This window comes from Tasmannia lanceolata, unplaced genomic scaffold (genome assembly GCF_043159265.1).
Source record: "Tasmannia lanceolata isolate RefF3 unplaced genomic scaffold, GAP_Taslan_0.1 ptg000003l, whole genome shotgun sequence".
NCBI lineage: Eukaryota > Viridiplantae > Streptophyta > Magnoliopsida > Canellales > Winteraceae > Tasmannia > Tasmannia lanceolata.
The window spans coordinates 26,161,459-26,172,579 of record NW_027518680.1 but is presented as its reverse complement, the minus strand read 5'-3'; positions in this window follow the sequence as shown (position 1 = coordinate 26,172,579).

The following is an 11,121-nucleotide window of genomic DNA, read 5'->3' as shown; positions in this document are numbered from 1 at the left end:
CTCTTTGACACAATCTCTAGGGTTTAGTAAGTGTAAAAGATTGATGTTTTATAAAGTTTGTAAAAGAAGGAACTTTTTATTTTTTCAATTTGCATCCTTCAACAACTAAATCTAGATTCAATACCCTCTCATTCTCATCTCAAAACTTGGTTAAAAGCTCGTTGACATCATCTCTATGGTTTCAATACTGTAAAAGATGGTCATTCATCAACTAAATATCTGATTAAATACCATCTCATCCTCATCTCAAAACTTGGCTAACAACTCCAGGACACCATCTCTAGGGTCTCATATGTCTAAAAGATTGATGTTTTATAAAGTTTCTAAAATAAGAAACTTTTTAGTTTTTAAATTTCTATCATTTATCAACTAAATCTAAGATTCGATACCATCTCATCCTCATCTAAAAACTTGTTAAAAGCTCTTTAACACCATCTCTAGGGTTTCCTATGTCTAAAAACATCGATTTTTATAAACTTTCAAAAATAAGAAACTTTCTATTTTTTCAATGTACATGTTTCATCAACTAAATCTAAGATACAACACCATCTAATCCGCATCACAAAATTTGGCTAAAAGCTCATTGACAACAACTTTAGGGTATACTAAGGGTAAAAGATTGATGTTTTATAAAGTTTCTAAAAGAAGAAACTTTCTATTTTTTCAAACTCCATCCTTCATCAATTAAATCTAAGATTCAATACCATCTAATCCTCTTCTCAAAACTTGGCTAAAAGCTCCTCAACACCATCTCGAGGATTTCCTATTTCTAAAAGATGGATGTTTTATAAAGTTTCTAAAATAAAAAACTTTCTATTTTTTCAATTGACACCATATCTAGGGTTTACAAAAAGTAAAAGATTGATATTTTATAAAGTTTCTAAAATAAGAAACTTTTTATTTCTACAATCTCTATCCTTCAGCAACTAAATTTAAGATTCAATACCCTCTCATTCTCAACCCAAAACGTAGCTAAGAGTTGGTTGACATCATCTCTAGGGTTTCAATACCATAAAAGGTGCTCCTTCATCAACTAAATCTAAGTTTCAATACCATCTCATCCTCACCTCAAAACATGGCTAAAAGCTCCTTGACACCATCTCTAGGGTCTCCTGTGGCTACAAATTGATGTTTTGAAAAGTTTCTAAAATAAGAAACTTTCCATTTTTCAATCTTCTTACTTTATCAATCAAATCTAAGATTCAATACCATCTCATCCTGATCTCAAAACTTGGCAAAAAGCTTATTAACACAATCTCGAGGATTTCCTACTTCTAAAAGATGGATATTTTATAAAGTTCGTAAAATAAGAAACTTTATATTTTTTCAATTTCCATCCTTCATCAACTAAATCTAAGATTCAATACCATCTAATCCTCACCTCAAAATTTTGCTAAAAGCTCTTTGACACCATCTCTAGGGTTTACTAAGTATAAAAGTTTGATGTTTTTATTTTTTCAATCTCCATCATTCAGCAACTAAATCTAAGATTAAGTACTCTCTCATTCTCATCTCAAAACTTTGCTAAAAGCTCCTTGAGACCATCTCTAGAGTTTCCAATGTCTAAAAGATGGATGTTTTATAAAGTTTCTAAAATAAGAAACTTTCTATTTTTTAAATCTACATCCTTCATCAGCTAAATCTAAGATTCAATACCATCTCATCATCAATCCAAAACTTGGCTAAAAGCTCATTTGACACCATCTCGAGGGTCAGCTATGTCTAAACGATGGATGTTATACAAACTTTCTAAAATAAGAAACTTTCTATTTTTTCAATCTCCATCCTTTATCAACAAAATCCAAGATCCAATACCATCACATCATCATCTCAAAACTTGACTAAAAGCTCATTAACACCATCTCTAGGATTTCCTATGTCTAAAAGATGGATATTTTATAAAGTTTCTAAAAGAAAAAACTTTTTATTTTTTCACTCTCCATCTTTGATCAACTAAATCTAAGATTTAAAACCATCTCATCATCATCCCAAAACTTGGCTAAAAGCTCTTTGACACCATCTCCAGGTTCTTCTATGTCTAAAAGATGGATGTTTTAGAGTTTCTACAATAAGAAAGTTTCTATTTTTTCATTCAATATCTTCTATCAACTAAATCTAAGATTCAATACCATCTCATCCTCTTCGCAAAACTTGGCTAAAAGCTTATTTACACCATATCTAGGGTTTTCAATGTCTAAAAGATGGATGTTTTATAAAGTTTCGAAAATAAGAAACTTTGTAATTTTTCAATCTCTATCCTTTATCAACTAAATCTATGATTCAATATCATCTCATCTTCATTCCAAAACATAGCTAAAAACTCCTTGACACCATGTCTAAGGTTTACTAAATCTAAAAGATTGATGTTTTATAAAGTTAGTAAAATAAGAAACTTTCTTTTTCTTCATTCTCCATCCTTAATCGACTAAATCTAAGATTCAATACCCTCTCATTCTCGTCCCAAAACTTTGCAAAAAGCTCGTTGACATCAAGTCTAGGATTTCTTATGTCTAAAAGATGGATGTTTTATAAAGTTTCTAAGATAAAAAACTTTCTGTTTTTTCAATCTCCATCCTTTATTAACTAAATCTAAGATTCAATATCATCTCATCCTCATCTCAAAAAATTGGCTAAAAGCTCTATGACACCATCTCTAGGGTTTACTAAGTCTAAAAGATTGATATTTTATAAAGTTTCTTATTTCTATTTTTGAATATCCATCTTTTATCAACTAAATCTAAGATTCAATATCATCTCATCCTCATCTCAAAACTTGGCTAAAAGCTCATTCACATCATCTCATCCTCATCTCGAAAATATGGCTAGAAGCTTATTGAAAACATGTCTAGAGCTTACTAAGTCTAAAAGATTGATGTCTTATAAAGTTTCTAAAATAAGAAACTTTCTATTTTTTCAATCTCCATCCTTCATCAACTAAATCTAAGACTCAATACAATCTCATCCTCATTTCAAAACTTGGCTAAAAGCTCATTGACACCATCTCTAGGGCTTGTATGTCTAAAAGATTGATGTCTTAAAAAGTTTCTAAAATAAGAAACTTTCTATTTTTTCAATCTCTATCCTTTATCAACTAAATCGATGATTCAATATCATCTCATCTTCATTCCAAAACATAGCTAAAAACTCCTTGACACCATGTCTAAGGTTTACTAAATCTAAAAGATTGATGTTTTATAAAGTTAGTAAAATAAGAAACTTTCTTTTTCTTCATTCTCCATCCTTAATCGACTAAATCTAAGATTCAATACCCTCTCATTCTCGTCCCAAAACTTTGCAAAAAGCTCGTTGACATCAAGTCTAGGATTTCTTATGTCTAAAAGATGGATGTTTTATAAAGTTTCTAAGATAAAAAACTTTCTGTTTTTTCAATCTCCATCCTTCATCAACTCAATCTAAGATTCAAAACCATCTCATCATCAACCCCAAACATGGCTAAAAGCCCCTTGACACCATCTCATGGGTCTCTTATGTCTAGAAGATGGATGTTTTATAAAGTTTCTAAAATAAGAAACTTTCTAATTTTTCAATCTATATCATTTATCAACTAAATCGAAGATTTAATTCCATCTCATCATCTCAAAACTTGGCTGAAAGCTGTTTCACACGATCTTTAGGGTTTCCTATGTCTAAAAGATTTATGTTTTATAAAGTTTCTAAAATAAGAAACTTTTATTTTTCAATCTCCATCCTTTGTCAACGAAATCTAAGATTCAGAATCATCTCATCCTCATTCCAAAACATGGCTAAAAGCTCCTTAACACCAAGTCTAGAGTTTACTAAGTCTAAAAGATTTATGTTTTATATAGTGTCTAAAATAAGAAACTTTCTATTTTTTCAATCTCCATCCTACATCAACTAAATCTAAGATTCAAAACAATCTCATCCTCATTTCAAAACTTGGCTAAAAGGTTTTTGACACTATCTCTAGGGTTTCATACGTCGAAAAGATGGATGTCTTACAAAGTTTCTAAATGAAAAAACTTTATGTTTATTCAATCTCCATCATTTATCAACTAAATCTAAGATTCAATATCATCTCATCCTAATATCAAAATTTGGCTAAAAGCTCCTTTACACCATCTCTAGGGTTTCCTATGTCTAAAAGACAGATGTCTTACATAGTTTCTAAAGTAACAAACATTTTATTTTTTCAATCTCCATCATTCATCAACAAAACCTAAGACTCAATATCATCACATCCTCATTCCAAAACACGGCTAAAAGCTCCTTGAGTCCATGTATAGGGTTTACTAAGTTTAAAAGATTGATGTTTTATAAAGTTTCTAAAATACGAAACTTTATATTTTTTCAATCTCCATCCTTCATCAACCAAATCTAAGATTCAATACAATCTCATCATAATTTCAAAATTTGGCAAAAATCTACTTGACACCATCTCTACGGTTTTCTATGTCTAAAAGATGTATGTCTTACAAAGTTTCTAAAATAAAAAACTTTCTATTTTTTCAATTTTCATCCTTTATCAACTAAATCTAAGATTCATTACCCTATCATTCTCATCTCAAAACTTGGTTAAAAGCTCATTGACAGCATCTCTAGAGTTTCCTATGTTTAAAAAAATGGATGTTTTATAAAGTTTCAAAAATAAGAAAGTTTATAATTTTTCAATCTCCGTCCTTAATCAAATAAATCTAAGATTCAATACCATCTCATCCTAATCTCCAAACTTAGCTAAAAGCTCATTGACCCAATCTCTAGGGTTTACTAAGTCTAAAAGATTAATATTTTATAAAGTTTCTAAAATAAGGAACTTTCTATTTTTTAATCTCCATCCCTTATCAACTAAATCCAAGATTCAATACCATCTCAACCTAATCTCAAAACTTGGCTAAAAGCTCCTTCACACCATCTCTACGGTTTCCTATGTCTAAAAGATGGATGTCTTACAAAGTTTCTAAAATAACAAACTTTCTATTTTTTTCATTCTCAATCCTTCATCAACAACATCTAAAGATTCAGTATCATCTCATCTTCATTCGAAAATATGGCTAGAAGCTTATTGACAACATGTCTAGAGCTTACTAAGTCTAAAAGATTGATGTCTTATAAAGTTTCTAAAATAAGGAACTTTCTATTTTTTCAATCTCCATCCTTCATCAACTAAATCTAAGACTCAATACAATCTCATCCTCATTTCAAAACTTGGCTAAAAGCTCCTTGACACCATCTCTAGGGCTTCTATGTCTAAAAGATTGATGTCTTACAAAGTTTCTAAAATAAGAAACTTTCTATTTTTTCAATCTCTACCCTTTATCAACTAAATCTATGATTCAATATCATCTCATCTTCATTCCAAAACATAGCTAAAAACTTCTTGACACCATGTCTAAGGTTTACTAAATCTACAAGATTGATGTTTTATAAAGTTAATAAAATAAGAAACTTTCTTTTTCTTCATTCTCCATCCTTAATCGACTAAATCTAAGATTCAATACCCTCTCATTCTCGTCCCAAAACTTTGCAAAAAGCTCGTTGACATCAAGTCTAGGATTTCTTATGTCTAAAAGATGGATGTTTTATAAAGTTTCTAAGATAAAAAACTTTCTGTTTTTTCAATCTCCATCCTTTATTAACTAAATCTAAGATTCAATATCATCTCATCCTCATCTCAAAAAATTGGCTAAAAGCTCTATGACACCATCTCTAGGGTTTACTAAGTCTAAAAGATTGATATTTTATAAAGTTTCTTATTTCTATTTTTGAATATCCATCTTTTATCAACTAAATCTAAGATTCAATATCATCTCATCCTCATCTCAAAACTTGGCTAAAAGCTCATTCACACCATCTCTAGGGTTTCCTATGTTTAAAAGATGGATGTCTTACAAAGATTCTAAAATAAGAAACTTTCTATTTTTTCAATCTCCATCCTTAATCAACTAAAACTAAGATTCAATATCATCTCATCCTCATTCCAAAACATGGCTAAAAGCACTTTGACACCATGTCTAAAGTTTACTAAGTGTAAGAGATTGATGTTTTATAAAGTTTCTAAAATAAGAAACTTTCTTTTTTTCAATCTCTATCCTTAATCAACTAAATTTAATATTCAATACCCTCTCATTCTCATCCCAAAACTTGGTTAAAAGCGTTGACATCATCTCTTGGGTTTCCTATGTCTAAAAGATGGATGTTTCTTAAAGTTTCTAAATTAAAAAACTTTCTTTTTTTCGATATCCATCCTTTATCAACTAAATCTAAGATATAATACCATCTCATCCTATTCTCAAAACCCGGCTAAAAGCAACTTTACAAAATATCTAGGGAATCCTATGTCTAAAAGATGGAAGTGTTATAAAGTTTCTAATTTTAGAAAGTTTCTTTTTTATCAATCTCCATCCTTCATCAACTAAATCTAACATTGAATACCATCTCATCCTCATCTCAAAACTTGGCTGAAAGCTCCTTTACACCATCTCTAGGGTTTACTAAGTCTAAAAGATGGATATTTTATAAAGTATCTAAATTAAGGGTGTTTCTATTTTTTCAATCCCCATCCTTCATCAACTAAATCTAAGATTAAATATCATCTCATCATCATCTCAAAACATAGCTAAAAGTTCTTTCACGCCGTGTCTAGGGTCTCCTATCTTTAAAAGATGTATGTTTTATAAAGTTTCTAAAATAAGAAACTTTCTATTTTTTCAACCTCCACCTATTATCAACTAAATCTAAGATTCAATAACATCTCATCCTCATCTGAATACTTGGCTAAAAGCTCCTTGACATCATCTCTAGGGTTTACTAAGTGAAAAAGAAATATATTTTACAAAGTTTCTAAAATAAGAAACTTTCTATTTTTTCAATCTCCATCCTTCATAAACTAAATCTACAGTTCAATATCTTCTCATCCTCGTCTGAAAACTTGGCTCAAAGCTCATTGATACCATCTCTAGGGTTTCGTATGTCAAAAAGATAGATGTTTGATAAAGTTTCTAAAATAAGAAACTTTCTATTTTTTCTCTCTCCATCCTTCATCAACTAAATTTAAGATTCAATAACCTCTCATTCGCATCCTAAAACATGGCTAAAAGCTCGTAGACATCATATCTAGGGTTTCCTATGTCTAAAATATGGATATTTTATATTGTTTTTAAAATAAGAAACTTTCTATTTTTTCAACTTCCATCATTCATCAACTAACTCTACAATTCAAAATCAACTCATTCTCATCTCAAAACTTGGCTACAAGCTCTTTAACACCATCTCTAAACCAGTTTCTAAAATAAGAAACTTTCAATCTTTTCAATCTACATCCTTCATCAACTGAATCTAAGATTCAATATCATCTCTTCCTCATTTCAAAACACAGCTATAAAAGCTCATTGACACTGTCTCTAAGGTCTTATATGTCTAAAAGATGGATGTTTTATAAAGTTTCTAAAATAAGAAACTTTCTATTTTTTCAATCTCCATCCTTTATCAACTAAATCTCAGATTAAATACCCTCTCATTCTTATCCCAAAACTTGGCTAAAAGCTCGTTGACATCATCTCTAGGATTTCCTATGTCTAAAAGATGGATGTTTTATAAAGTTTCTATTATAAGAAATTTTCTATTTCTTCAATCTCCATCCATCATCAACTAAATCTAAGATTCAATATCATCTCATCCTCATTCCAAAACATGCCTAAAAGCCCTTTGACACCATGTCTAGAGTTTACTAAGTCTAAAAGATTCATGTTTTATAAGGTTTCTAAAATAAGAAACTTTATTTTTTCCATTCTCCATCCTTAATCAACTAAATTTAATATTCAATACCCTCTTATTCTCATCCCAAAACTTGGCTAAAAGCTCGTTGACATCATCTCTTGGGTTTGCTATATCTAAAAGATGGATGTTTTATAAAGTGTCTAAAATAGAAAAACTTTCTGTTTTTTTAGTCTCCATCTTTTATCAACTAAATCTAAGATTCAATACCATCTCATCCTCATCTCAAAACTCGGCGAAAAGCACCATGACATCATATGTAGGGTATCTTATGTAAAAAAGATAGATGTTTTATAAAGTGTCTAAAATAAGGAACTTTCTACTTTTTCAATCTCCATCCTTCATAAACTAAATCTAAAATTGAATATCATCTCATCATCATCTCAAAACTTGACTAAAAGCTCCGTTATACCATCACTAGGTTTTACTAAGCCTAAAAGATGGATATTTTATAAAGTTTCTAAAATAAGAAACTTTTTTATTTTTTCAATCTCCATCCTTAATCAACTAATTCTAAGATTCAAAACCCTCTCATTCCCATCCCAAAACTTGGCTAAAAGTTCGTTAACATAATCTCTATAGCTTCCTATGTCTAAAAGATGGATGCTTTATAAAGTTTCTAAAATAAGAAACTTTCTATTTTTTCAATCTCCATCCTTCATAAACTAAATCTACAATTCAATATCATCTCATCCTCGTCTCAAAACTTGGCTCAAAGCCCCTTGACAGCATCTCTAGGGTTCCTTATGTTTAATAGATGGATGTTTTAAAAAGTTTCTAAGTTAAGAAATTTTTTATTTTTTCAATCTCTATCCTTCATCAACTAAATCAAAGATTCAAAACCATCTCCTCATCATCCTAAAACTAGGTTAAAAGCTCATTGACACCATCTCTAGCGTCTCTTATGTCTAAAAGATGGTTGTTTTATAAAGTTTCTAAAATAAGAAACTTTCTATTTTTTCAATCTCAATCCTTCATCAACTAAATCTAAGATTCAATACTATCTCAACTTCATCTCAAAACTTGAGTAAAAGCCCATTGACACAATTTATAGGGTGTCCTATGTCTAAAAGATGGATGTTATATAAAGTTTCTAAAATAAGAAAATTTCTAATTTTTCAATCTCCATCATTTATCAACGAAATCTAATATTCAATACCATCTCATCCTCATCTCAAAACTTGGTTAAAAGCTCATTGACATCATCTTTAGGGTTTCCTATGTCTAAAAGATGAATATTTTATAAAGTTTGTAAAATATGAAACTTTCAATATTTTCAATCTCCATCCTTCATCAACGAAATCTAAGATTAAATACCCACTCATTCTCAACCCAAAACTTGGGTAAAAGCAACTATACACCATCTCTAGAGTTTACAAAGTCTAAAAGATTGATGTTTTATAAACCTTCAAAAATAAGAAACTTTATATTTTTTCAATCTCCATCCTTCATCAACGAAATCTAAGATTCAATACCCACTCATTCTCAACCCAAAACTTAGCATCATCTCCAGGGTTTCCAATGTCTAGAAGATGGATGCTTTATAAAGTTTATAAAATATGAAACTCTCTATTTTTTCAATCTCCAACCCTCATCAACTAAATCTAAGATTTAATATCATCTCATCCTTATCCCAAAACAGATCTAAAAGCTCATTGACACCGTCTCTAGGGTCTCTTACGTGTAAAAGATGGATGTTTTATAAAGTTCTTAAAATAAGAAAGTTTCTATATTTTCATTTCAAAACCTTTATAAACTAAATCTAAGATTCAATACCATCTAACCTTATCTCAAAACTTAGCTAAAAGCTCCTTAACACCATCTCAATGGTTTCCTATGTCTAAAAGGTTGATGTATTACAAAGTTTCTAAAATAAGAAACTTTCTATTTTTTCAAAATCCATCCTTCATCAACTAAATCTAAGATTCAATACTATCTTATCGTCATCCCAAAACATGGCTAAAAGCTCATTGATACCATCTCTAGAGTCTCATATGTCTAAAAGATGAATGTTTTATAAAGTATCTAAAGTAAGAAACATTCAATTTTAGAAATCTCCATCCTTCATCAGCTAAATCTAAGATTCAATACCCTCTCATTCTCAACCCAAAACTTGGGTAAAAGCTCGCTAACATCATCTTTAGGGTTTCTTATGTCTAAAAGATGGATGTTTTATAAAGTTTCTAAAACAAAAAACTTTCTATTTTTTCAATCTCCATCCTTTATCAACTAAATCTAAGATTCAATATCATCTCATCCTTATCTCAAAACTTTGCTAAAAGCACTTTGACACCATCTATGGGGTTTCCTATGTCTGAAAGATTGATTTTTTTAAAAGTTTCTAAAATAAGAAACTTTCTATTTTTTCAATCTCTATCATTTATCAACTAAATCTAAGATTCAATACCATCTAATCCTCATCCCAAAACTTGGTAAAAAGCTTATTGACACTATCTACTTATGTCTAAAAGATGGATGTTTTATAAACTTCCTAAAATAAGAAACTTTCTATTTTTTCAATCTTCATCCTTCATCAACTAAATCAAAGAATCAATACCATCTCATCATCATAGCAAAACATTGCTAAAAAGTCCTTGACACCGTCTCTAGGGTGTCTTATGTCTAAAAGATGGATGTTTATTAAAGTATCTAAAATAAGAAACATTCAATTTTTTCAATCTACATTCTGGATCAACTAATTCCAGGATTCAATACCATCTAAACCTCATCTCAAAACTTGGTTAAAGGCTCATTTCACCATCTATAAGGTTTCCTATGTCTAAAAGATGGATGTTTTGTAAAGTTTTTAAAATTAGAAACTCTGTTATTTCAATCTCTATATTTCATCAAGTAAATCTAAGATTCAATACCCTTTCATCCTCATCCCAAAAATTTGCTAAAAGCACATTTACACCATCTCTAGGGACTCCTTTGTCTTAAAGATGGATGTTTTCTAAAGTTTCTAAAATAAGAAACTTTCTCCTTTTTCAATCTCCATCCTTCTTCAACTAAATCTAAGATTAAATACCATCTCATCCTCATCTCAAAACTTGGCTAAAAGCTCTTTGACACAATCTCTAGGGTTTTCTATGTCTAACAGATTGGTGTTTTATATAGCTCCTAATATAAGAAACTTTTTATTTTTTCAATCTTCATCCTTCATCAACAAAATCTAAGATTCAATACAATGTCATCCTCATCTCAAAACTTGGCTAAAAGCTCATTGACACCATCTTTAGGGTTTACTAAGTCAAAAAAATTGATGGTTTATAAAGTTTCTAAAGTACGAAATTTTTTATTTTTTCAATCTCCATCCTTAATCAAGTGAATCTAAGGTTCAATACTATCTCATGCTAACCTCAAAACTTG